The sequence below is a fragment of the Calidris pugnax genome, unplaced genomic scaffold, assembly GCF_001431845.1.
Source record: "Calidris pugnax isolate Ruff unplaced genomic scaffold, ASM143184v1 scaffold44, whole genome shotgun sequence".
Lineage (NCBI taxonomy): Eukaryota > Metazoa > Chordata > Aves > Charadriiformes > Scolopacidae > Calidris > Calidris pugnax.
The window spans coordinates 9248069-9271956 of NW_015094506.1; the positions used below are offsets into that span (position 1 = coordinate 9248069).

Here is a 23888-nt window from a genome sequence, read left to right on the forward strand (position 1 = left end):
TTCAGTGAGGAAGAAGATGGTAGGGTAGGACTCTTAACTAACCACCTATATGCTGTGAGATTGCAGCACAGGACTCCAGCCTGCTCTGACCACACACAGACTGCAGTCGGGACTCCACACGCATATGCAAGGCATCACCCACAGCTTCCCAGGTTACGCAGGGAGAGAAGGGAAAAGCTAACACCTCCCTTTCTCACATATGGTGCTAGCATATGCTGAACAGACACCAGAATTGCAGAGCTGCAGACGGGAAAGTAAAAACCTCTGCTCCAATCCACAGAGCGAACAGGGTCAATTCCAGCAGTTTAATACCAGAAGCATGTCAAAATACAGTAGACTGAGCTCTTGTGGAAAAATGAGGTAAAGATTTAAGTGATGATCAGGTTGACAGCCTACAGGTCACACTGTTAGAGCAGTTACTGGTAGGATTACACAGAGCTGACAGAATAACTGGTCTGGTCTTTTTATTAGAGGAAGCAGACAGAAGGAATGTTGATGTCAGTTTATAAAACCATATAAAATTATGAAACCTAGATTATAAAACTGGAGTATTAGAAATTAAGGAAGTGCTTCTGATTTGTGTTTCTGAGAAACAAAATGACAAAGTAGAGAGAGCGAGTTCCAGACTAGCTCATGGCATTGATACAAAATATTAAGCAACAAAATATTTTCAATTTTAATTTTTTTTGGCTTAAAGATTTCAACTGTTGGCATCCTTTTTTCCCTAGTAGGAAGAATTATTCCACTGTTCATCTAGTGAAATGAAAAATGATATTTTACTGTCACATTACTGAACTCTGGATTTTTACCATGGGGGCAGAAAACTGTTAAAAAAATTTCCTAGTGCAGTTTATACCACTGCCAGTATTTATTGGCTACTCTCAAAGAGAAAGCACATTTGTTCCCAAAGAATATATTCTCAACATACAGGAATAGCAGAGAGTTCTGGGCTCCAACCCACTGTGTTAGGAGATACTGATTTTGTGTGCTCAAATCACAGCTGTAGGTCTGGTTATCTGCAATCAGAGAAAATCAGGCAGTTAGCAAAGCTACTGCAAGTGCAGTGCCAAACCTAAGTACCTGATAATCATAGTCAGCATTGCCTAGCCCATCTTGACATATCTGCCACATTAAGCATCTGCTGAGGAAGAGCAAGGCTTTACTAATGCTCATCAAATAGCTCATAGTCACTGACAGGGGTGGTCTGTCCTTCCTTGGTGCTCCTCAGCTCCCAGAATTTCTCCTTTGCCCAGACCTCTCAAGTAAGCTGGTGCAGGCTGTTGAACAGGAGAAAGCAATTCTTGGTTTTTCCCCTCTCTCCATAGGTTAATTTTCTAATAGTGCAGTCAACTAAAGTGATTCATCAAGCATCAGATGAGCATCAGTGCCAGCAAGGACACAATTCCTGTTAAGAGACCCAGGATGCAGAAAGCCACTCTCAGCCACGAGCTCACTCACGTCACTTTGTGTAATCTCAGCCTATGTCGAAAGGATCAGTGATTAAAGATGTTAGCTGTGGCCAGAGAAGAGGGGCAAGGAAGACAACTAATAGAAGCTTTTTACGCAGCCTTTCACAGCAATCAGTGTAATATTAATTCTGCCCATCTTTTGCATAGGCAGGCACAGAAGTGCTTTTTTATAGCTACAGACTAGCACTTAAATTTAAAAGCACTACAGAGACACTTTAGTACAGAGCACTAATTTGGCAACTTTAGAGCAGCAAGTGAGTTCAGACACAGAGAAAGATTTGAGGCTATATTACTAACTTGGCTGGGAAGCTAAAAAAAAAAAAAATAAATAAAATTGAAAGCAAAAGCAGTCTGCAAGATGCCAGAAAAGCAATTGATCTAAGCTAAACTTGGAAGTCCATTCTAGTTGTATAAAAAGCTAAGAACAATTTTATCCCAATCCACTGATACCATGTTCACCCAGAAGAAAGCAAAAAGTTTTGAAGCCCTGAGTCAGGAAAACCAGGGATCCAACCACAGAGCAGCTTTAAACCCAAAAGGATTAAACAAACTGGCTGTAGACTTTGCTTCAAAACCCATAAACTGTGTTTTCCAGGCCTCACAAATAACACGGTCTTTACATTATAAGCAATGCAGCTTACAGAAATCACCAGGCCACCTAGCTCAGAGCTTCAAGTGAAATAAATAAATAAATAAGCTTTTAAAAACAAGAAGAACAATCAGAATGTAAGATCTCACAGAGTTAAGAATCCTGCCAAAGATCAGCTTTCGAGGCTTAAACACGGTCCAGGGAATCTACAACGCTATAGATCTCTACAGGATATGCAGTTTTGTTTGTGATACCCTGTCTTGAAGTGCACTTCCCATATGAATTCTAAAAAAAAAAAAAAAGGCAGCAAGGGTGGGATTCTGTGTTTATTGCCTCCTAAGAATCTATCCTTTCTAGATGAAAATACAGTATTTGTTAAAATTAAGCACCAGATCCTTCAACTCATCTCAGGCTCTTATGCAGAATGGCAGTTCCTTCCTTGCATCATTAATTAGCGTTAGCAATAAAAGGAAGCACATCTCCAAAGATGATACTCTGGTGCAGCTGTCTAGTAATTTCATCATCTTCAAACTGTATTCTCTGTTTCACGAGCACAATCAATGAGCCTCCAAAGATTTTGCACAGGGATAACTTGCAGCTATGTATATGTCAATAAAGGATATACCAAAAAATGAACAAAAACAGCTCACTTGCTTTCAATTACCCCTCATTTTTTTAGCTTTGGACAGGACTTTTTTTTTTCCTTCTTTTTTTTTTTTTAATAAACTAAAGCATCCAGATACAATCATGATTTCACAAAATAAAAACATTTAATGGGGAATAAAATACTTTATGGGATTGCATACCAGAGTACAATTGCTTTTCAAAACCAAAGTTATGCCATGACCATTCTCTGTAAATATATATGACTGCCTGGAATCCATGCTTCTACTCAATACAAATGTCAAGCAACTTGCTTTGCTGTGCTCTGATGATGCCAGATAACAATGACCTAAAAACAGGAAAAATTGCATAAAGGGAATACTGGTAACAGTCCTGCAGAAAAGGTGGAGACAACTGATGGTGACAGAGAGAAAAGGAAAATTTAGTAACTTAATTTTCCCCTTCAAACCAAAATTTATAGTAGTAGCAACAAAACCAGACACAACTGAGTGTACTTAGATACCTTAAAAATTTGATTTACCATTTTATTATTATTTGGGATGTCAATATCATAAACTGAACTGGAACTGTGATAAACTGGAAGAGTGATAAATTCAGCATCAGTAGTCCACAGAAAAATGTGTATATACACTGTGCATACATCTCCTCTTACTGTTTCCATGACTAAACAAATTCTTGCCTAGTTATATGTAGCCACTAGTCCCAGTTGCTGCTGAAAAATCCACACACCATCAATCATGCTCAACTGCTCACATAGAATGTATTATTGGAAAGTCTAATACAGGACAGCCAAGGTAACATTGATGAAAGTAAGACTGTAAAGTAAGTTTGACACTTTTACACGAAGTCAATTCTGAGTTTTATGTGAATAAAAATTTTTTTTTTTAAATCCACAATTTATTTTTTTTTCTTCCAAAGTGATAAATTACCACTGCTTCAATCATTGGACGAGACAGTCTGAGCAGTTATCCTCACACTTTACACAAAGAATTTCTGTCCTTCCATAAGCTACACATAACCCATTCTGTGCAGAAAGCAACTTCCCATACCCTACAGCTTGCAAGTGGAATAAATCAACCTCAAGTTTAAGCTGATAACTGTTACATGAATTAAGCATGGATCCCCACAGCATTCAGAGAGTTATTAATACCATTCCAAAGCACAGAAAAGCAGTAATCCTACTGCAAGACTTTTTAAATAAAAGACCACTAAAATCCGCATAAGTATTATCTCTTTACTAGACAAACTAAACAAGCTCCAAGTGACATGAAAAACTCTCTCTAGGACTATCTGAATACATACTTTATCTCACTCTTCTCCATGGCAAATTGCTATTGCATCAATCTTATGTTTACACTTGACCTGCTATTGTGTACCATGGGTCTGCACCACCTCTCATCTCAGCTGGAAGGTCAACGAACAGTTGAGAAATGATGAAGAGCAGCCTTTTGAACCATCTTCCAGCACAAATGGACTGGCATTTTTAGTCTGTTTCAGAACTTTGATAGGTATCCTAAACAGCCAACTGTAGTTAAGGCTTGCTTCACCTTGCCCTGAGACAGACATCAGACACTTCACAATCAGATGTTATATCTCAGATGGGATGCCATAGCTATGAAACAAGCACTGGACATAATGGCTACATGACACACAGTTTATACTCAGCCAAGGGATCAGGTTCCTGTTCTGTTATCTCCATTTTATTGTTCTGCTCCAGAATAAGCATGTTCTGGTTGACCTCCAGGTCAATACAAGGCATGACAGGGTCCAAGATCTCCATATAGGCACAGTCAAAGTCTGTTTACATCCCTCCTTTCATATGCAGTTTGCTAAATCAGTGTGTAGATGCACTAAATTAGAGAGAAGATAAAAATATTATGTTGAACAATTATTATTTTTTTTAATACTGCTTACAGAAGATTTTTCTCTGACAAATTGCAGTCTGTCAAATGTGGTTTCAGTTATTAATTTACAATATGAAATAATCCCCCAATAAAACAACATATCTATAGAAATATCACAGAAACATACAAATGATCTTCTAAGAGGAAAAAAAAATATTTAATTTATGAAGAATATATATTGTACTGAAACTAAGGCATGTTAGTGTCAGCTCAAGAAAAGGCAGGACTCCAATGATGACCCAAAAGGGGTATAATTCACAGGCTGAAGAAAGTGGATTAGGAACTGATCTTTATATGACATTCTCCAGGAAAGAGTGCTAAAAACAAACAAATGAAGGAACATAAACAAACAAAAAGCATTCTTAACCTAGATAGATGGCTCAAGTAAAAGCATAAAACAGGATGATCAAAACATAGAGTTTCTGTTACCAGAAGTCAAATACTTTGAAAAAAAATCTCATCTCATCAGGTGAATACTAAAACAATCTGATTTAAGAAAAAATTTACTCTGACTGGCAAGACAATCATACTGTCTTGACTCACATGAATATAACTTATTTTCTCGATGGGAAAGGAAAATGGCACAGAATTTCTGAAAGCCTCTTGGTAAAACTGGAATTCCCGGGCTTCTCAGGCTGCTTGCTGCATCACAGGGAGATGCAAAAGCTTCAGAAGACTGTAATTAAGACCAAGTGCTGATGATTTTCAGGCACTGAGCAAAGTCAAGGAAGACCATAGTCCTCATGTAGCCCACCATACCCTGCAGCAAAGCATGCGCTTTGGCAAAAGTTTGTTAAAATTGAAACATTTGCACTTCTCTGAGCTAGCATCTTCCAATGTAAAATTATTTCCTTCAGCTTTCAGTAGAAGTTTAAAAGAATTACTAGCAGCAGGAAAATGATAAATTCAAAGTCACTCAACTATTCAATGGAAGAGTTAAGAATAAAGTGCTACAGTCCCTGCCATCTGTAGTTGTGGTCTGTTATCACAAAATCTACCTTCTAAAATCTCCACTTGCAGCTTCATCCAGTCTCTCATGATTTCTTAATTTTCCATGAGGATACACAAGACTGAGGTGTGTCGGGTGTAAGAAATGTAAAAGATGGGGAACACTTTGTTTCATTTCTCTACTCCGTTTTTCAGCTGGATCAGTCACTTAATTCAGTCACTGCAGTGACCACACCAGCACTTCTGCCAATACAGCTGAATAGTTGGAAGTGGGAATGGGCATCAGGGAGCAGCAACATCCATCTGATCCTGCCAGAACATTTTACAACATCAAACCACAGTCTTTTCACTAAATTAATTAACCTTGATTTAATTAACAAGTGGATTAAATAACTCCTCTTTATACGAGATGGAAACCAACAATGTCAGTAAGATCCCAGACTCATGACAAGCTCAGATCCTAATGTGCTACATCTGCTCTTGAGCAGACAGTGTAGGCAAACACTGGAAATATTTAACAAGATCAGAATCTGTCAGTGTCATGAGGGCTTAGAAACATTTTACATCTCTGCATCAGAAGACCTCAGGATGCCTGATCTGAAAAAAAATTTCACATGCTGCATCCTCCTGCTGTAGCTACATTGCTTTTCAGGTCTGGAGCTAAGTGGCCACTATGAGCTCAGAAGAGATCTGTATGTGTTCTTCTCGTGCAGAGTGAATATGCCATTGCAGTCCCAAACAGCCCCAAATCTGTTTTCTACAGTAAGCCAAGAGGTGGAAATATGTTTTTGAAATTTAAGCTAATTATTAATATAATCTTTTCTGAGAACAGAAATAGTACAGTTTCTCAGTGTTAGAGTTGGTAGATTGCCTCAGGTGAGAAGTGTATATCCATATATCAAGTCTGTGGATTCTCTTTCACGTCTTTAACGTTTATCTTTTACATTATGATTGCCTTTTACTTCTTAGCAATGCTTTGCTTGGGGAACGTTATCATACATCATCAAGTACCTTTTAAGCTTGTGCAAGTACTCATATCCTCAGTCTTAAGTCTTCATTAATATGTCTATCAGCTGTTGTTTTGGGGGATGTAGTTTTTAAACTAGAAACAAAATGCATCAAAATGATCTCATGTTCTAAAACAACAAGAGTGGTGTAACTAAGGAAATCACTTATCCAGTATTCTGCATTCAATCCTACAAAATCAATAGTGAGAAACATCACTAGACAAAAGGATACAATGCTGATAGATTATGTGTTGATTTACATGAACGTCAACATATTGGGAAGCATTACAAACCATTTAATCTACCATCCGAGTAGAGAACATTTAGGAATGAAAAAAAAGACCAATAGTGCTTCATACACAATTTGGCTTTAGGGACCAGATGTATTATAGCTTCCATATGTCTCAGCCTACTAAATGCATTTTTAATGGTAAGTTCTTGCAGAGCAAAATCTGCACAGTAGCTTGAGTAGTCTGTCAAAAGGCAAAAATCATCTTATTCAGATTTCCCCTGAACTTTATTTCAATGATGCTTCTGAATGTTCTGGGAGCCCCACAGGGGTCACAGAAGGGACTGAGGCTTCAGAGTGCTTTATTTCCTAACACAACCCATAATAAGCCTTTTTGGATATTCTACCAATGTTAAGGGCATTAAATCTAGATCATTGTTCTTATGACTCAGTATCTCATGCCGTAATGACTAAGTACGTTGAAAATTTCCACAGATACTGATAGATCATTAGTACTGGAGCCAATTATCCATTTGCGTATAAGAACTGTTCCTAGCAATTTTCCCTCAAATAACAATGCTCTGGGTGCTGCAGTTCCTCAGGCCTTTCAAATTTAGAACAATTTTTCTTGTTCAGTATTGACACTAAAGGCCTCAAAGATCCCAAGTCAAATCAAAGCTAGCAGAAACCTAAGTTTCACTGTACAAGCAGAAGCTCATGACAAAAAAGGCACAGAATATTCATATCTGAAAACGACTTTTGCCAAGAGGAACGATGGACTAAGCAAGTGCTACCTGGCGCAACCCAACTTGCTATTTGGGACATACTGGTATTAGGATCCCTGTTCTGGGTTCCCCAGCATGTATGTTCACTGAGCCACAGAATAAAGGATAGTTCACATTCCTTTAATAAATATTACAAAGCTTCAGTGATTTAAAGGCCAAACTTCTATTTTTATAAGAATTATCTGGATGCATAGGTTCTCAACTCTAATTGAAATCTGGTAGGATAGAATTAAGAAACACTGCCAAATAGAACATCCAAATGGGTTATCAGCAGCCAGCTGAGCCACTACAAGCCTCTGTAGTGATAGGACGAGGGGTAACGGTTTTAAACTGAAAGAGGGGAAGTTTAGATTAGATATTTGAAAGAGAATCTTTACTGTGAGGGTGGTGAGACACTGGAACAGGTTGCCCAGAGAAGCTGTGGCTGCCCCATCTCTGGAAGTGTTCAAGGCCAGGCTGGATGGGGCTTTGAGCAACCTGCTCTAGAGGGAGGTGTCCCTGCCCATGGCAGGAGGGTTGGAAATAAATTATCTTTAAGGTCCCTTCCAACTCTAAGCATTGTATGATTCTACATGCACTTTGCTGAGTTTCTAGTGCAAAGGCAATGGGATTGGACGAATTACGATCTGCTGAGTGCCAACAGAGCATGCATAGACCATTCATTGCAGTGATTTTAAGCAACTGTAATTTAATCACATACTTGATACGATAGAGTAGTATTTCTACATGCCTAAAAACGTGGGTTCAAGATACAAGTTACTGTTAAATCTTGTAAGAGATATGGAAAAGTGTTAAGACAGAAGTTTCAGGGAACTGCTTTTGCAACCAGAAAAAAAGATTAAATAAGGATACATAAGGGGGTAATTCTGTCATAATTTGTCATAACAAACAGTGTGCTTGTAGCCTCTAATATGGTTAATTGCATAAACAAGTTCCTGAACTTCCAATGCAATCTGGAGATTCTTAAAGTGACATCTATAAAGGCAGTTTCAGGGAGGGAACAGGTTTTCACCTGAATGGTCATGGCTTACACCAAATAGATCAAATTCCATTGCAAGCCAAGAAAAAAATTTCCCTACTTTTGCAATGCCAAAGATGGGGTTCTCCCTATCTACCACCTGCAATAAAACTCCATCTGAAGTACCTTAAAAAACACTCAGCCTCTAACAATTATTTTCCTGCTCTTAGAATCCTGTAGAGAGCAATCATTGTATTACTGTCAATGACAGTAAGTTATCAAACAAATGCTCTCTAAAAAATCCATATGCATATTTTATACTCAGAAAAAACTGAGCTTCTTCCAACTCATGAAGAAAATAAAAAAATAGTGCCAGATATGATGTTTAAATCAACCACTAGATTTACAAAATGCCTCACACAGACTTACACTGTTAACTGTAGGATTTACTGCAAGTGATTTTACGTTATTAAGATGCCTCTTGATTCTGTCATGTTCTCTACACCGGAGGAGCTTCCACCATTTTGGACATTTAAAGTTCTGTGTACATGGAAAGATGTGCTTGCATAGATCAGACTGACTGATGGGGATGTCAGTTAGCCAACGATAAACAAAAAATCAAAAATAAATTATAGTTTAGTATAGTTGCCAGTAGGTTAATCTGAAATCAAAACTTGACATCTAATCACTTAATCTAAACAGCATAAAGGAGATGGAAAGAGAAATAATTTTGAGAGGTTTGGTAGCTGGGGTTTTTTAGCTTGTTTGCTGCAACATAGGTATGATCCTCTTTTTATATTGGCTAAAAAAAATTTTAAAAGTTGTTACATACATTTTATATTGAAGAAAAATAATAGAAAAACTCCCGTCACACTTGCTTCAGAGCTAGTTGGTGAAGGCCATTTCTAAACTGAATATTGCAAGTGGAAAATTTCATGTTAAAGTCTCATTACGCTTCACATTTCTCCTCACATTAACTCTGAATTTCTGTTTCCTCTGATGAATATGTTTATCAGAAAGTAGAAAAAGTAAAATTTTTACAAAAGACAGACTTTGTACCTGGCACACTCTTCCAAAGCATCACATCTGTCAGACATAGGTTACTTACAGTGTTACATCAAATGCCTTATCCTGGTAACTAATTATTGCCTTTCTCCCCTCCTCTGTCGACCATAGCAGATTCACTTACTATTAAAACCCTCACACGCACCAGATCTTAAACATTTAAATACCTCAAAGACCACTCTTCATAATGCCGTTTGTTTCTTAAGGAAACTATAAACAGCAAAATAATTTTGCAGCAGCTTGCACTTGCTACAAGCACTGAAGAGGTAAGAGTTGCTCTAGCAAAATTACAAAGCAAATACTATGTAAGAGTATCTTTAAAATCAGATTTAAGCCATTAGTTTCACCGTGGCATGACAGCCACAGCACCTCAGCTGATAAGGGCCAAGACCATATGCCAATATTTGGCATATTTATTATACATATTTTTTCTGCCTCTGAAACTAAGTATAGGGGTCTGGACTATCTACAGAAAAACTCCTTATGAAATGAGATATGGCTTCTAGATAAGTAATTAATACTTGCAAACAGCACAACTTCTTTAGAGTCATTGAAGACTTTTGTGTAGTCAGAAAAATGACTCTCTGGCTAAAACTAACTCCCTGGAAATTCATCACATATTTCAACCTCTATCGAATCAGCTCAAGTGACCTTAGAACTTAGCAAGACAGAAGGCAAAATACAAGAGAAAGACAAATACAATCAGAAGTTTTCTACTTATATGGGTTTACATAACATACTCTGAATCCAGATTCCCACACTGCTAAAATTAGAGGTGCCATGCTCCCTGACCATCAGAAGCAAACACAGAGACATGCAAAGCTGAAAGGCCTACACAAGCTTCAGGCTTTGAGAGACTTAGGACTTCCAAGTTCCCTCTTCCGCAACTCCCACCAAGAAAATCTTTGGGGAATTTAGTGTTTCTCCACCTTGGCAGTGAAGGCACACTCAGAACGCAATAATTCATGGACTAGCCAGATCTTGGTATTTTTGAAATTGCAATTGCACTGTATTGTAACAGCATTCCTGTAACCTTTTAGGAAGAACTTTAAATTCCCCAAACTTTGAGAGGTCGGAAAAACACTACTTCACAGTTTATTTTTTATTTCTTTCTGTATATTTCAAAAGCTTAAAAAAACCCATGTTCAGTTCTCCTTTGAAAGCCAGCATAAAGAAATAGCACTTAAAACTATACTAATGCATACCTTTATTTCAACTAGCTAGTAAACTGTACCCTCATCTAAAAAAGGCACTCCAAGTATCTAATATCCTACCCAAACTATATTGTTTGTTCATATTTGCAAAATGTTGCTTTTTCTTTAATACGGTTTTGCTAACTAACTACTGTTACTATGTCAGAATGAAAAAAAAAGAAAACTAACTTTTGCCTCAGAGAGAGAGGGTTGAAATGACGTGCAACTAGTTATTAATGGCACATGAAGTTCTGACACAAGGTCAGTTATAAAACCAAGGTAGAACAGTAGGTGGCCATTTGATGAAGTAGTAGTAATGTTTCTATTTCATCAGTTCAACTCAGTATTACTCACTAGGAAAATATACACATTATAGAACACGCATCCTGTCAAAATGCCAATAATCAAGGTGTAATATAGGCAATGGGACACTGACTTATATCTCAATTTTGATACTTTTTCCAAAGTATTAACGAAGATTCTTCAGGACAGCCAAATTAGATCTCCTTCATCCTAAATGAAATGTTTATCATGTAACTACTACCCATTTAGGATCTGTGCTACATACAGGATCCTGTGCTCCATCACAAAAGGCCTAGAACAAGATCCACCACCTACCTTGGGCAAAGAGTGCCTTCCCTATCCAATCATGCTTGGCTTTTCTGTATAGAATGTAGAACAGCAGAAAACATCTTGGGGATGTTTCTTTGTAGGTCATTCTCAAATGATGAGTTTTTGTACTCAATTGATCATCGAAGAGTAGTGAAAAAAATAATCTTCTTTCTATATTCTGACATAAAAGTATTCAAACAAAACTCAAACATGAAATGAGTTATACATAACAGAGTTTCTTCCCTTCCCCTCCTTTCCCCCTCTGCCCTGCCGGCTGCCCTCTAATAACAAAAGAGCATTTGAGGTAAAAATGCAAGTTACAGGGGATTGAAGGACAGCAAATAAGCTGAGTATCACAGAATGGTCAGAGTTGGAAGGGACCTCTAGAGATCATCTAGACGAACTCCCCTGCTAAAGCAGGATTTCCTAGAGCACATTACTCAGGACTGCATCATCAGATAACGGTAAGCAACAACAAAGTATTAGGAAATCTTCAAGTTATGTTATATACCTATTGGAAACAAAGCAAAATACCTTTTGTAAAGAAAAATCCTGTCATTCCTTTACTTCATGCTTCCTGAAAAGTGCACCAAAACACCAGTGAAAGGAGAATGTATTGATATTAATTTCCATTTCCAAACAGCCTTAGACAAAGTTGCCTGTAAAAGAGTTAAAGAAACTAAATCATCACTATCTGTAAAATAAAATCACATGCCATCATTAAACAGAAAATAGCCAAGGAATTGAAACCCATAAGCTGTTAATTTTCTTTTTCATTCCCTTTTCCATTGTTTTAAAATATCATCTAAATTTACCACCTGAAATAAAACTTACAAAACAAAAATACTGACAGTGACACATGCATGAAAATTGCTGTAAAGCATTTTCCTTAAACAGCTTTACAGAAATAAAGACTTCAAGACACTTTGATATTAAAAACTGAGAAAAACATTTTAGTCATGAAAAGAAAAGACTTTTGCCTTCAATAAGCTATGATTATCAGAAAGCAGACATAACAAGCATATATTATAAATAGTAACATCACACCAAAAAAAAAATTACATGTTCCTAACTGTCAAAGCCATTGACTGCAAAATGGCAGCTTTCCATGTCTGGTCAGCTCAGGACACCATTTGTACAAGCCATTTGTAAAATTTTCAAGCAGATACCTTCGTGCTCTATCTTGTGATGCCCTCCTAGGTGCAAGGACTTCCCAGGGGGAAACTGCCCTGTTCTACTTTCTCTCTAAAAACTTCCCCATGCCTGGCCCTGCATGGTAGAACCTTGCAGCCCAATGAAAGAACCCAAGACAACTATACCTGTGTACAAACACCACAAATGCTCATGCTACAGGATCACTCAACAATCACACTTTATCCAGATTAAATATCAGCACACGATCTCCCTTTTCTTACATTAGCACGATCACACATTATCAAGTTTCTGCTGGCTTTATATTAGCCCTAGTAGGAAAGATGAAACCTGATCCGGTACAAGACTTGACAATGTAAAGCTAACCTATGGAAGCTTTTTTAAAACCATATTTAAAACAAATGATTTCATCATCACTGCCAATGACCCTCAGTGGGTCTCACCTATTACTTTCTTCTATTGTATGATACAGCTGCCTCCTGTCTTTTAACCCTTTAAGCAGAAGGTCCTTCTTTTTCTTCTGACATTGTAAGAGACTACCCAAATAGAATCTTAGTCTAAAAGTTGGCATACTTAGTGTTATATTATAGTAATAAAAGAACCCAAAGACAATGCAATATAGAAAAACACAAAGAAAATAGTTTTCTCTTGAAATAGAAAACAATTTTATAATTTGAAAAAAATGTTGTCCTTCCTAGAGTAATACTAGGTAATGTATTAAATACTCTAATCACATACATCATCTTACAATGGCAACATGGCCAGTTTAGTATGTTGAAGAAAGGGAGCAAAAGGACAAGTGAACTGATGACAGGAAAGATTTTGGTCACAAATTTAGTAGGTATTTTATAGGTAGTATAGATATTATTTGTAATCATGCTGTGAATCACGCATACAGATGCATCCATAAGCTTGTATGTATCCACAAACCAACCAAGTTTTCCCAATGCAATGTTTTGTTGATATCAAACAAAAAGTGAAGAAAAAACTAGTGCATGAAAGCTGACACAAAGTCCAATAAATTGTGGAAGAAGAATTAATACAACCGCTCAGTAAACAGGTCATGTTTCTAGTCATATGCAACATCCAAAATAGAAGAATATATCAGATTTTGTTCTGGAGCAAGCTCCTCTATTTTGTCAAAAAATGTGCAACCAACCTCATTTAGAATAAAGACTCATATGTGTCAGACTGAATTCCAATATTTCCTCTTCTTCAAGAGGCTCTGTGAAATTAAGAGACTGCCAGCAGTTCATCTGAACATTTAGAAAACCTTCTATGCATTCGAACTCATCTATTTCAACCTGGATAGGAGACACGATGCTTAGTGACATGGATTCTCAAACTCTTCTCTGATTTTAGATTATATATATGGTGTATTTCAAAACTCTAGATTTCTCCACACTTCCATATTAAAAATATATTATTTATTTTTTAAATCAAGGTGACAAGATTTGCTTGTTTATTCAGAAGGCACATTCTCTGTAAACAAATTAACTGAAATGCAGGAAAATTGCTTTCCTGTTGACTTACATAGGGAGCTCTTAAAAATTTTATTGAACATATAATGTTTTGTATTTATATAAATACTGCCATTAAATTACTTTACAATTTATTTTATAGAACAACTTGCACCATTTTGCTTATATAAACTGCAAGTGAACTAGTCTTGCCCCCAGCATTTACCCTTCAAACTGTTCCAGCCATTTTGAAAAGGAAATGTTATGCAGAGAGAAGAAACAATAGAAAAGAGCCATTTTCAGGCGAGTAAATCCTACTTTCTTCCCCCATTTAAAAATAATGTCTCTAAAGATAAGTTCTTCAAAGCACACATGCAAAACAGAGACACTTGACATAACTTCCCCAATAAACTGATAATGTGTCCGTTCTTAAAGCAGTCAAATGGATTTATAGCGTTTAGGAAAATGCTTAAGCAAGAGGGATTAATTACTACTAAAGTGACTCCCAAGCCATTAAATTTTATCAAAAGCAATTTCTTCAATCAGATAGTTCTTGACAGCTGACAAAATGTTAAGCTTTAAAAATATCACCAACCCTAGAACTACCTCCAGAGGATTTTGATTTTCTTATTAACAACCCTATAAGGATGGCACAGCTCCATACTGATAATTTTCTTATTTTCAACAAAATATAAGGGAATAAAGGCATAGGGTATCATGCAATAATGAAAGAAAACTTGAATTAGAGTTTCAGAGTTAACAAAATGATCTGGCAAACATTAAAATGCAACTTATCAGATTATCACAACTCTCACACAGTCCCCACAGTTTGTTCCTGCTGAGTAATGACGACTGTCTGAAAAGTAACAGGAGTACAACAGCTTGATATTATTACAGCATGATCGCTACGACAATGCTCCTGCGATTGCATTTTGCTTAGCTATTCAGTCATTCAGGTAGGGTGCTTAAGTAGACCGCTGACATGTAAAAACACTGATTCTTTGAACATTTTAAGTGAAGCGTTCATCCTGCAAAAGTCATTGTTATTTTGATCGCAGTGTTCATAAAACAGCAAAGGGCTAATAGAAGCTCCAAGTGAACACTGTGCAATCCAAACCAAACAAAAATAAAGTCTCTGAAAGATTATCAGCCTTCTCCTGCACTATATTACAGAGTTGTAGCACAGCATAATATCCTGTGTCCTACCCAAAGCATCATGCTAAAATAAAAACTGACCCTGAGTTTCCTCCAGTTTTACTCAGCATTTAATATACTTCTCCTAAAATACAAAACACTGCCTTCACACAGAATTTTTTAGCCAGAGTCTCTCCCCATTTAAAGAAGAAATCATTTTTAAAGCACATTCCTCAAGGGAGAGATTTAGCAGAAAAATTTTCCATTTAAAAATTTACAAATTGTTACATCTAACACATAAAAGTTCTATTCTGTACAACACTTTTTATTCATTAATGGATATACATACCAATAAACCACAGAGATCTAAAATAAGTTGTTCTGATGGTGTATCCTTAACTGTGGTATTCATAACTACCTTACTTATAACTTTGTCTTCTTTTTATTTTTATGCTTTACAGGGTAGTTTCTCCTAGCTTAAGCCTTGCCAAAGACAGATTTATTTCTATTCCTTCATCTTTACAAAATCCCTTTGGCACAAGATGCTGGACAACTAATAGCCAGATTTAATATATCAAAGATCATTCTACAATAAAAAGGGAAGCTTCACACCACTGGAAAAGACAAATATTTTTTACTAAAAATGTAGGAATTACAGCACATTGCTGAACTTGCTGCCTGTATCACAAAAAATATTTAAAAATTATGTTTTCTGGCTATGAAGAAAACATGATTTTTCATTATTTACAATGAGAACTATGAATGCCTACCTAGACCCTAACAATAAAAATCAGATCAAGCTGAGAGATAATTACTAGAAAGGCATTCTCAGGGATTGGGCAAAAATTCAGAACTGTTCAGCTGAAAACTGAGTTTCTGCCGCAGTCATTTGCAAGAGCTGTAATACAGATGTCTTGAGATCCCATGCCGTAGGACCCTACATGGGATCCAGTGTCCCTGCAGAGGTACCACGCAGCCCTCGCATCGACCCACACCCCACCAGCCCTGTGGGCACAGACTGGGTCAGAATCCCAGCTTCACGCCGCTGTACTCCACACACTCCACCCAGAATCCCTCCACTTCCCAGGGGAGTGGGAAGTCCCCAAGAGCTGCCTTCCTTGAGGCTGCCCCAAAATCAGCAGCTCAGCCCTCATTTTACCTGTTTGGAGGCAGCACCCACAGGAAGGCTTGAAAACAACTAATCATCAACCAGAACTGGTCGCATTTAATCCAGCAAGCTGTGAGTGATGGACATTTAATTGATGACTATCAGTTGAAATAAAATGTTGTTACTTTAATTTGGTGAAGTGACCTGTTTGCCTGCTTTGGCTGAAAGATTTCCAATGAATCCTGGGACAAGGATGTTTGTTGGGCAGCACCAATGTTTGGGTAGACATCTCAGCCACCTTGCAGCTGCTCCCTGAGAGATGGGGGCAGATACTGCCACAATCAGAAACTTTTATTGCTTTTAGGGACTGGATTACTAGTATATGCCCATCAACTTACTGAAGGTGCATTAGGAGGGTAATACTTGTGCTCAGCAAACTGTGAATCAAGTTCCAATTTCTTTGAAAATGCAACAGAAATATTAATTTTAATACAGTTTGGATTCTGGCTTCCTTTAAGGCACTACTCTTCGATTTCGCAAGATCCACAAGCAAGCAACCCAAATGATTAGCACCTCTCTGATTTAAGTAAACTGGAAGCAGTGACTGGATGTTTTCCACCAGAAGCCCTGCAAAACGTTTGTGCTTTCCTCTGGAAAAGTAAGACTGCTCCCTCTCCTACCGAGAGTTAATAAAGCTTTAAAGCTTTTTTTTTTTTTTTTTTTTATGTTAAAACACACTGCCAACAGAAAATTGGTGTCTTATTAGTCCAAAATCCACTGCAGTCCTGAACAAAAAACCTCCATACACTTAAGCCACAGATTCAAAAAGAGTAAAACCACCAGTTATGAATTCTGGTTCTAAAATAGGAGTGTTTACTTTGGTAAAAGAGGGGTGGTGGAGACTAAAATTCAGATAAAGACATGATTAGATGCACATGAAAGTAGGCAGGTGAGAAGTAAAAGTAGACCATATAGAAAAAAGTAACACAGAAATACATCAGAAAAACTCAATTAGTATCCCAAAGACAGGAAGCCAAGCAGTGCAGCAGCATAGTGGTAATTATAAGCTGCAAAAGAGAGCATCAGGATAGCAAGATGATAATGCTGGATAGATGGAAGGAATAACTGTTAAAAAACAGCTAGTCAACAACAAAGGACAGAGAAAAATAAGCTAAAAAGAAAGTATCTGCAATATGTGACAAAAACCTGTATCTCCAATTAATTTAGCATTCCTTACTTTCTTCATTTCTAGTTTTACACTTTCTCAAGCTCACAGTATCACATACTTATAATCCTTTGCTCCAGTAAAGAAGAAATTTAATGATCATACTTTGTACAGTAATCATTACAGCTGAATTTTGCTTTTTATCCTAAGAAACCAGCAGTGTTGATCACATACTTAACTCCCTTCACTGATAAAAAGGTACCTATGCATGTAGCTTGACCATTCAGCCAAACTAGTCTAACAACCACATGATGCCACAGCTAACTGTCCATTCAACACTGGGATTTATCCATTCACAGTATGGCAAATTAAGCAGCTCAAAAAAAAAAAAATATCCAAAAATCTAACACAAATACCATCACTGCCATCCCTCATAATTTCAGCTCCCTCAAACAGCTAACTGTATTAGAAAACAGATATATTTTCCAGAATATCCTTTTACCCGGCAAAAGGATATGAACAGGACTAGTACCCTGCCTCAGTAGCAGGTAATTAAATTGGACTAACTTAGCTGAGTCACAAAATTGCATTTGAAAATCCCAAGCATTTTCCTTGCTAGCTGAAGATCTATCAATGAAACAGTAATAAACGGGAAAAAAATTAGAAATTGAGTAGCTTTCTCAGAGATCTTTGTCAAAATGCACCCCTCTGGCAGACTGCAACATTATCCATTAACATGTAATAATTTGAAAGCCACTGGACTAAGCACTAGGACTACTCCTGATGAGTTCGTCACAAATGAGGTTAAACTGGGCTGTCTACATCTCATCTCTGATCTTATTTTCAGTACTACCAGCCTTCCTACACCAAACTGGACCATCACCTGCTAAATCCTGGAGCAAGGCCAAGGTCACTAACACTCACCTGAAGCTCTCAGCAGCTGGCAACTCTGGAAACATGGAACCCTCAAAGGAGTTGAATCAGTACCTCTGATTTTTAACAGTCTTCCAAGAACTTGGTATCAGTATCCAGTAGGTCACACTTGAAATCTGGCCAACCTTCCAGCCTCTGCAGGAAGAGGATGAAGTAATTATTTTTAAAGTGGCCAACAGACTTCCCCTTGGCTGCTTTCTCCCCAGGCCAGGAGCAGATGAGAATAAAATCTCTTCCAAGCTTCAAGAGCATGTTTATCCTCAGGCTGCTGTAACGTTATCACATACAGAGTCACTGAGGGATCGGGTACTCGACAGACTCTTGCAGCAAGCGGTCGTCATTTGCTTCTTTTACAGCTCTAAGTATTCACTGAGAACTTGGCTAATGCCACAAGTGCTGTCTGTGGTGGGCTATAGGTATCCACCCAGATGACAAACAGGATGTTACAAAAATTTGTTTTCTCTCGCTTAGTAGCCCATCTAATACCAAAAAGTCTCATGCACTTCCTATCGGCACCGGGCTGGGCAGGCAATGAAAATGAAAGAATCCAGGGTCCTAGAGAGGCTTTTGACAGACAATGTATTTCTGGAAAATGAACATCTGAAGAACAGAACAAACATTTTGATACTACCCCAAAATAGCTCAAAGTCTGTCTCCAAGAAGTATCAATAATGAAGAGGAAAAGCCTCCAGAACATAAAAGCTGCTGACAAAACTGTCAGTGCTGTGCAGTTTTTGACAAGGAGTACAAGAGCCAACCTGGAGCTCAGAGGAAAATAACTACCCAACCTGCAGTCACCCAGAGCGCAATTCAACTTGTAACCAGGCCTGCTCCTCATCCTCTGGCCTCACCCATGCACAGTGAAAACCAGTAGACACATTACACAGACAAAATTGTCATCATCATTAGAATTGGATATAAAACCTTTATAAAAAATTCAGCATCCATTTTATACTAACATTACTAGATAAGAAAACCAAAGCCTGGTATCCTTTAAAAACAAAGCAGATCTTCTTGAATTTGAGACTGAAACATGTAGAAAGGAATACTACAGCAGAAGTAGCACACTTCTTGGAAAAACATTCCTGGTTTGAATACACATTCATTTCAAAAACATAAAGGAAAAGTGTACTTCATCTTCCTGGTCAATGAGAAAAGAGAGGACTGACAAATTGAAACCTTATTTGCGTTACAACTGTTAACAAAAAATACTTTTTTCCTCCCAATGTTGATAAGTAAATAGTAGCAATTCTTTCTTTGTAGGTTATTCTTTTATTTTCTGGTTTTTTTTTTTTTCATTTTGTTTTGTTTTTTTATTGGAATAGAGAAAGAAATTGGAGTGGAAAACAAAAATAGGGAGAACAATAGCAAAATGGTAATTTTCTGCTATTATCATAAAATAATAAAGAATAGTTGGAAGAAAATCTTTGTTGTTAAAGACCACTAAGAAATGAAAAATTGCAACCAATTGTATAATGATATCAACTAATCTCTTAAGTTTCATAAATTAATTCCATACATTCATCCCCTCAGTATGAATCTATTCTGTTGCTGCTTCTTAATAAGTACTATAATAAACATAATAATTTTAAGTATGTTTCAGCTAAACAGCATGCTTCACTATATCTTCATTTTATATTTTCAGGAATATTGAAACTATTTCTTAATATTTCTATATAAAGATTTACTTCACTTAAAAATTCAGCAAAAAAGAGATTTAGGGGGAAAAAAACCCTTTCACAATCTTATCACAAAAAATAAAGCTTTGGCTTTTTTCTTTGTAACCCCGCCCTTTTTCTATTTTTTTTTTAAAGGAGGCCTACTAGAGATAAAGCTCCTGTTGGCTCTGCATGGAAATGGAATATACTGAAAAGCAGACTGAAAATAATTTCTGTTATGTAGGATGTGGGTTATTTCCAGATCATAATATTTTAGCCTTGGCGTTTCATTAACATAGGCTTTTGTCTGCTTGCATTTCTAAAGTTAGGGTTTATTTTGGTTTTTCATTAAAATGAAGCACAAACCATCTTGCTTCTGTAGCCTAAACATATATTTGAGTTAAAAATGAGCTTATGTTTGACTTGCTAATTGTAAGAAGCTTCAGGAATCAAACCACCTGTTCTGGGGGAGGAGAAAAGTGGGAAGAGGTTTCTTTTGTTTGTCATCATTTGTATGATAAACCTACAATCTCAAATAATTTCTGTTTTGGGTGTGCCTCCAATATAATTTTAAAATATTATAGTTTAGAACTTTATTGTGTTCATTATCATACTAAAAGACCCCAAGTAGCTGTTTCTGTATAAGGAACTAACAGAAATATAGCCTTTCCAAAAACTAAACCTTTGATTTTCAGTGTTCAGCAATGTTGAAATACAAAGGGACACATAGACTTTACCCAATCATTAATAACATCAACTCTATTAAAAGACAGTACTAATCTTGAACAAGAACTAAAATTTAAGCCATGTCTCTTGCCACAATTCTTAGCAACTGAGAAGAAAGCACCACATGAATAACTTGCTGCGAACCTTGGAACATGTATTAACATCCCTAATTTACAGATAAGGAAATGAGGCACAGATGTTATACCCAGAGAGGAACATGTACTTAACTGAGGATAAACATCCAGAATTAGCATGCTCACCTCTGAATAGATATATTGCAGAGCTGCACTCAACCCCCATCTGTGTAATTGCATCAAACCAATGTCTCAGGTAACAGGGTTGTTGCTAGGATTCCTAGGGATCTCTCTTGCAATCAACTCCTCACTAATTCAAGCCAATGATTTGATTTAGGATGCTTTCACAGAAAACTTGCTTGTCCTATTAGAGCAGAGGTGCTTTTACCTCACAGACATGTTTAGAGTCAGCATTTTTGCCTAGGTAGCTTCCTTATTTCAGTTTGTTTCTGCTGGACCAGTGTTATGACTCCAGTGGATAAACGCCTCCTGTTTGTGTTGTTGCAGCTGAGCTGATGGAAAGATGATGATGGAAGGCAGCAGAGATATTTTACAACATTTAATCCAGGCAGATTATAATTCTCTGGCACTGGCAGTACTGGCAATACAAACATCGACAAGGCAAAGCAAGACATCTACTGCATGATTCAGTCATTCAAGGCTCTTGGTTTTCAAAAACTTGCAAGCCTGCGAGAAGATGGCTAGTGTGCTGGAATCACACCCATGTTCAGAAACAGCAATAGCATCACCTAAGAAAGATTCCCATTCATGGAACCGTGTGAGAAACTTGCCATAGCCCATCTTAGCAGCAACATATAACACAGGTCCAGGGCCAGCCTGTTCACTGTTAATAAATCAAGTGAGGAGATCTGTAGTTTATTCCCAAAGACACTGTCTACACAAATTAAATTATATTGGATCCCAAATGGCCTTCTGCACCTCTCTGAAGCCATCAATTGCACATGAACACCTACTGTTTTCCAAAGACATAAAGTAATAAGACCCAAATATTATGCATGCATGGGTAGATCAGAAAGGGACACAAACAACATGAGCCACACAAAGCTGGCAGTACAGCTCACAGAGGAAACCTAGTATTTACCTGCTTTGATATTTTTGTTGGATAAGACATTAATTAATCAGTGTGTTTGCTCAAACATTAGAAGGGACCCTGCCTTGACATATAAACACGTACTCCAACATCCAGGCAAAATTGCTGTTTTCCTTGTCCTTTTCTGTATCAACAATACAGCATCTGCCATTCTGCACAGTGCTGGAGGTCTGTGAAAGGTACTGTGCACACTAAATCCCTGTTTATTACTCTTCCAATAATTCCAAGAGGAAAAAGGGATATTTCTGTCTTTGCACACCTTGCTTCTTGTTGCATGTGAGTTCCTTCAGATTACAGATCATCTAACATTTTAAAATTTAAGCAAGGATTTTCATAATCTCTGTTCTCTTAGCCTCCACAATATTAAACAAAATCTGCTGCCTTAGACACAATTTTCTTTCTATATTAGTAATATCCAGAGATCTCCAGGTACCATGTTAACAATAATTTCTCATATTTCTAGCAATAGAGTTAACTTTGCTATTATTTGGCAGAAGGATCCTCTCATATGTACTCAGAAAACTTCTGCTTAGAAGATATATGCATGTGCAAAGGACTTAAATGTTAAACATTAAGACTAATTTATAATGAAATAATAATTAATTGGAGTATCACCACTTTTATGTGGAAGATTTAAAAATGTAGGAAACAAATTTATTAGTCTAGGTTTCCACCTTGCCCTGGATTAACAAAAGACTTTCCAGATGCTTCTATTTTTTCCTGTTCTTCTGTCCTCTATTACTCTTCCTTCTTTTTCAGGCTGGATCTTTAGAGAATTTCTGTTTTAGTATGCTTTTTATCTGAAGTAAGTATCCCTCCACCATTTCTAATCATGACTTTTCCCTCTCTGATCTCTGTGATTCCCTGACTTGCCATTTTAACAATATTTTACGAGGGCATGTCCCTTTTTCCTCCATTAGCTAGGTACTGCTAAACTCTGTTATTACTACCAATGATGTACATAGTAAGTACGTAACAGTTGTGTCACCAGTTTAAAATCTAAACTCTATCTGGAAGCAACATTGGAAGGAGAGGGTAAGGGCAGTATATAATCACTGAACTTTTTCTCCTAAGCACCGTATTCTTTCTGCCACCTAGAAACTAATTAGTGCAACAAAACCACATGTTTCCTAACTCGTAAATACATAAGTTTTATAGGAAAAACTAATTTGTATTGTGAATCATTATTGACTGCTTAATCATAGTTTTTATGCAGATAAAGTGCTTTAGGTTGATCTCTGATTCACTACTTGTTTGAATCAGTGAAATCACACAAGTTATATAAAAACTTAAAGCAATTTGAATTATTCATCTAGGTTGTTGGAAGTTTGGGGGTTTTTTGGTAGACATTTTTAAAAGTATAACATTGGTAAATGATCATTTCAAAGAACTTTTTTCTTGGAACGACATACAAAAGAATAAAATGCAGTTATAAAAATAAACTCATGGGTATTGTCTAGCTGCTACTTTAAAAGTTCAATGCACAACATGAAGTTAATACTTAAGCAAAAGTTGCTTTACTTCAGGCAAGTCAACACACCTGTTTTTTCATGCTGACATTTTGCATACATATTTATGAAAACATTATGTTTACAAGCAACATTAATTCAGATAGACCACAAAATATGGTATCCTGACTCCAAAACTGGTTTTTAAACAGAGACTAATTAATTGGTTATCATTGAATGTTGAAACTCTGTGCCAAAAGCACTGCAAAAGTTGACAACAAAGCTTAGAGCAAAGTAGCCTGGGAATAAAACCCGATATTCCTCTTCATAGTTCCCTGCTAATAAATACATTAACTTTAGAGCATCTTTGAGAGGAAGTGAGGACCTCCTGCTGCCTCTCTGATACAATATTGGTTGCAAATGGGCAATTTCCATACCTTTGGCAATTTACTAATGTTACAGCCCATACTGAAATGCCTTGAGGCACTGAAGTGCCAGTCAGGAAAGCAGGATCAGCATTAACATATGATTTTGAA

At 37.0% G+C, this 23888-nt stretch overlaps 1 long non-coding RNA gene across 2 annotated transcripts in view; it reads right to left on the reverse strand.

Moving 5' to 3' along the window:
• Positions 1-2990: 2990 nt before the first annotated feature.
• LOC106901131 overlaps positions 2991-23888 on the reverse strand; it is an 81180-nt gene continuing 60282 nt past the window's right edge. For both annotated transcript variants that reach the window (XR_001414250.1, XR_001414251.1), the window contains exons 5-6: positions 11918-12042; positions 2991-4532 (exon numbers count right to left, since the gene is read on the reverse strand). This is a non-coding gene — a long non-coding RNA (uncharacterized LOC106901131). The remainder of the gene's footprint in view (positions 4533-11917; positions 12043-23888) is intronic.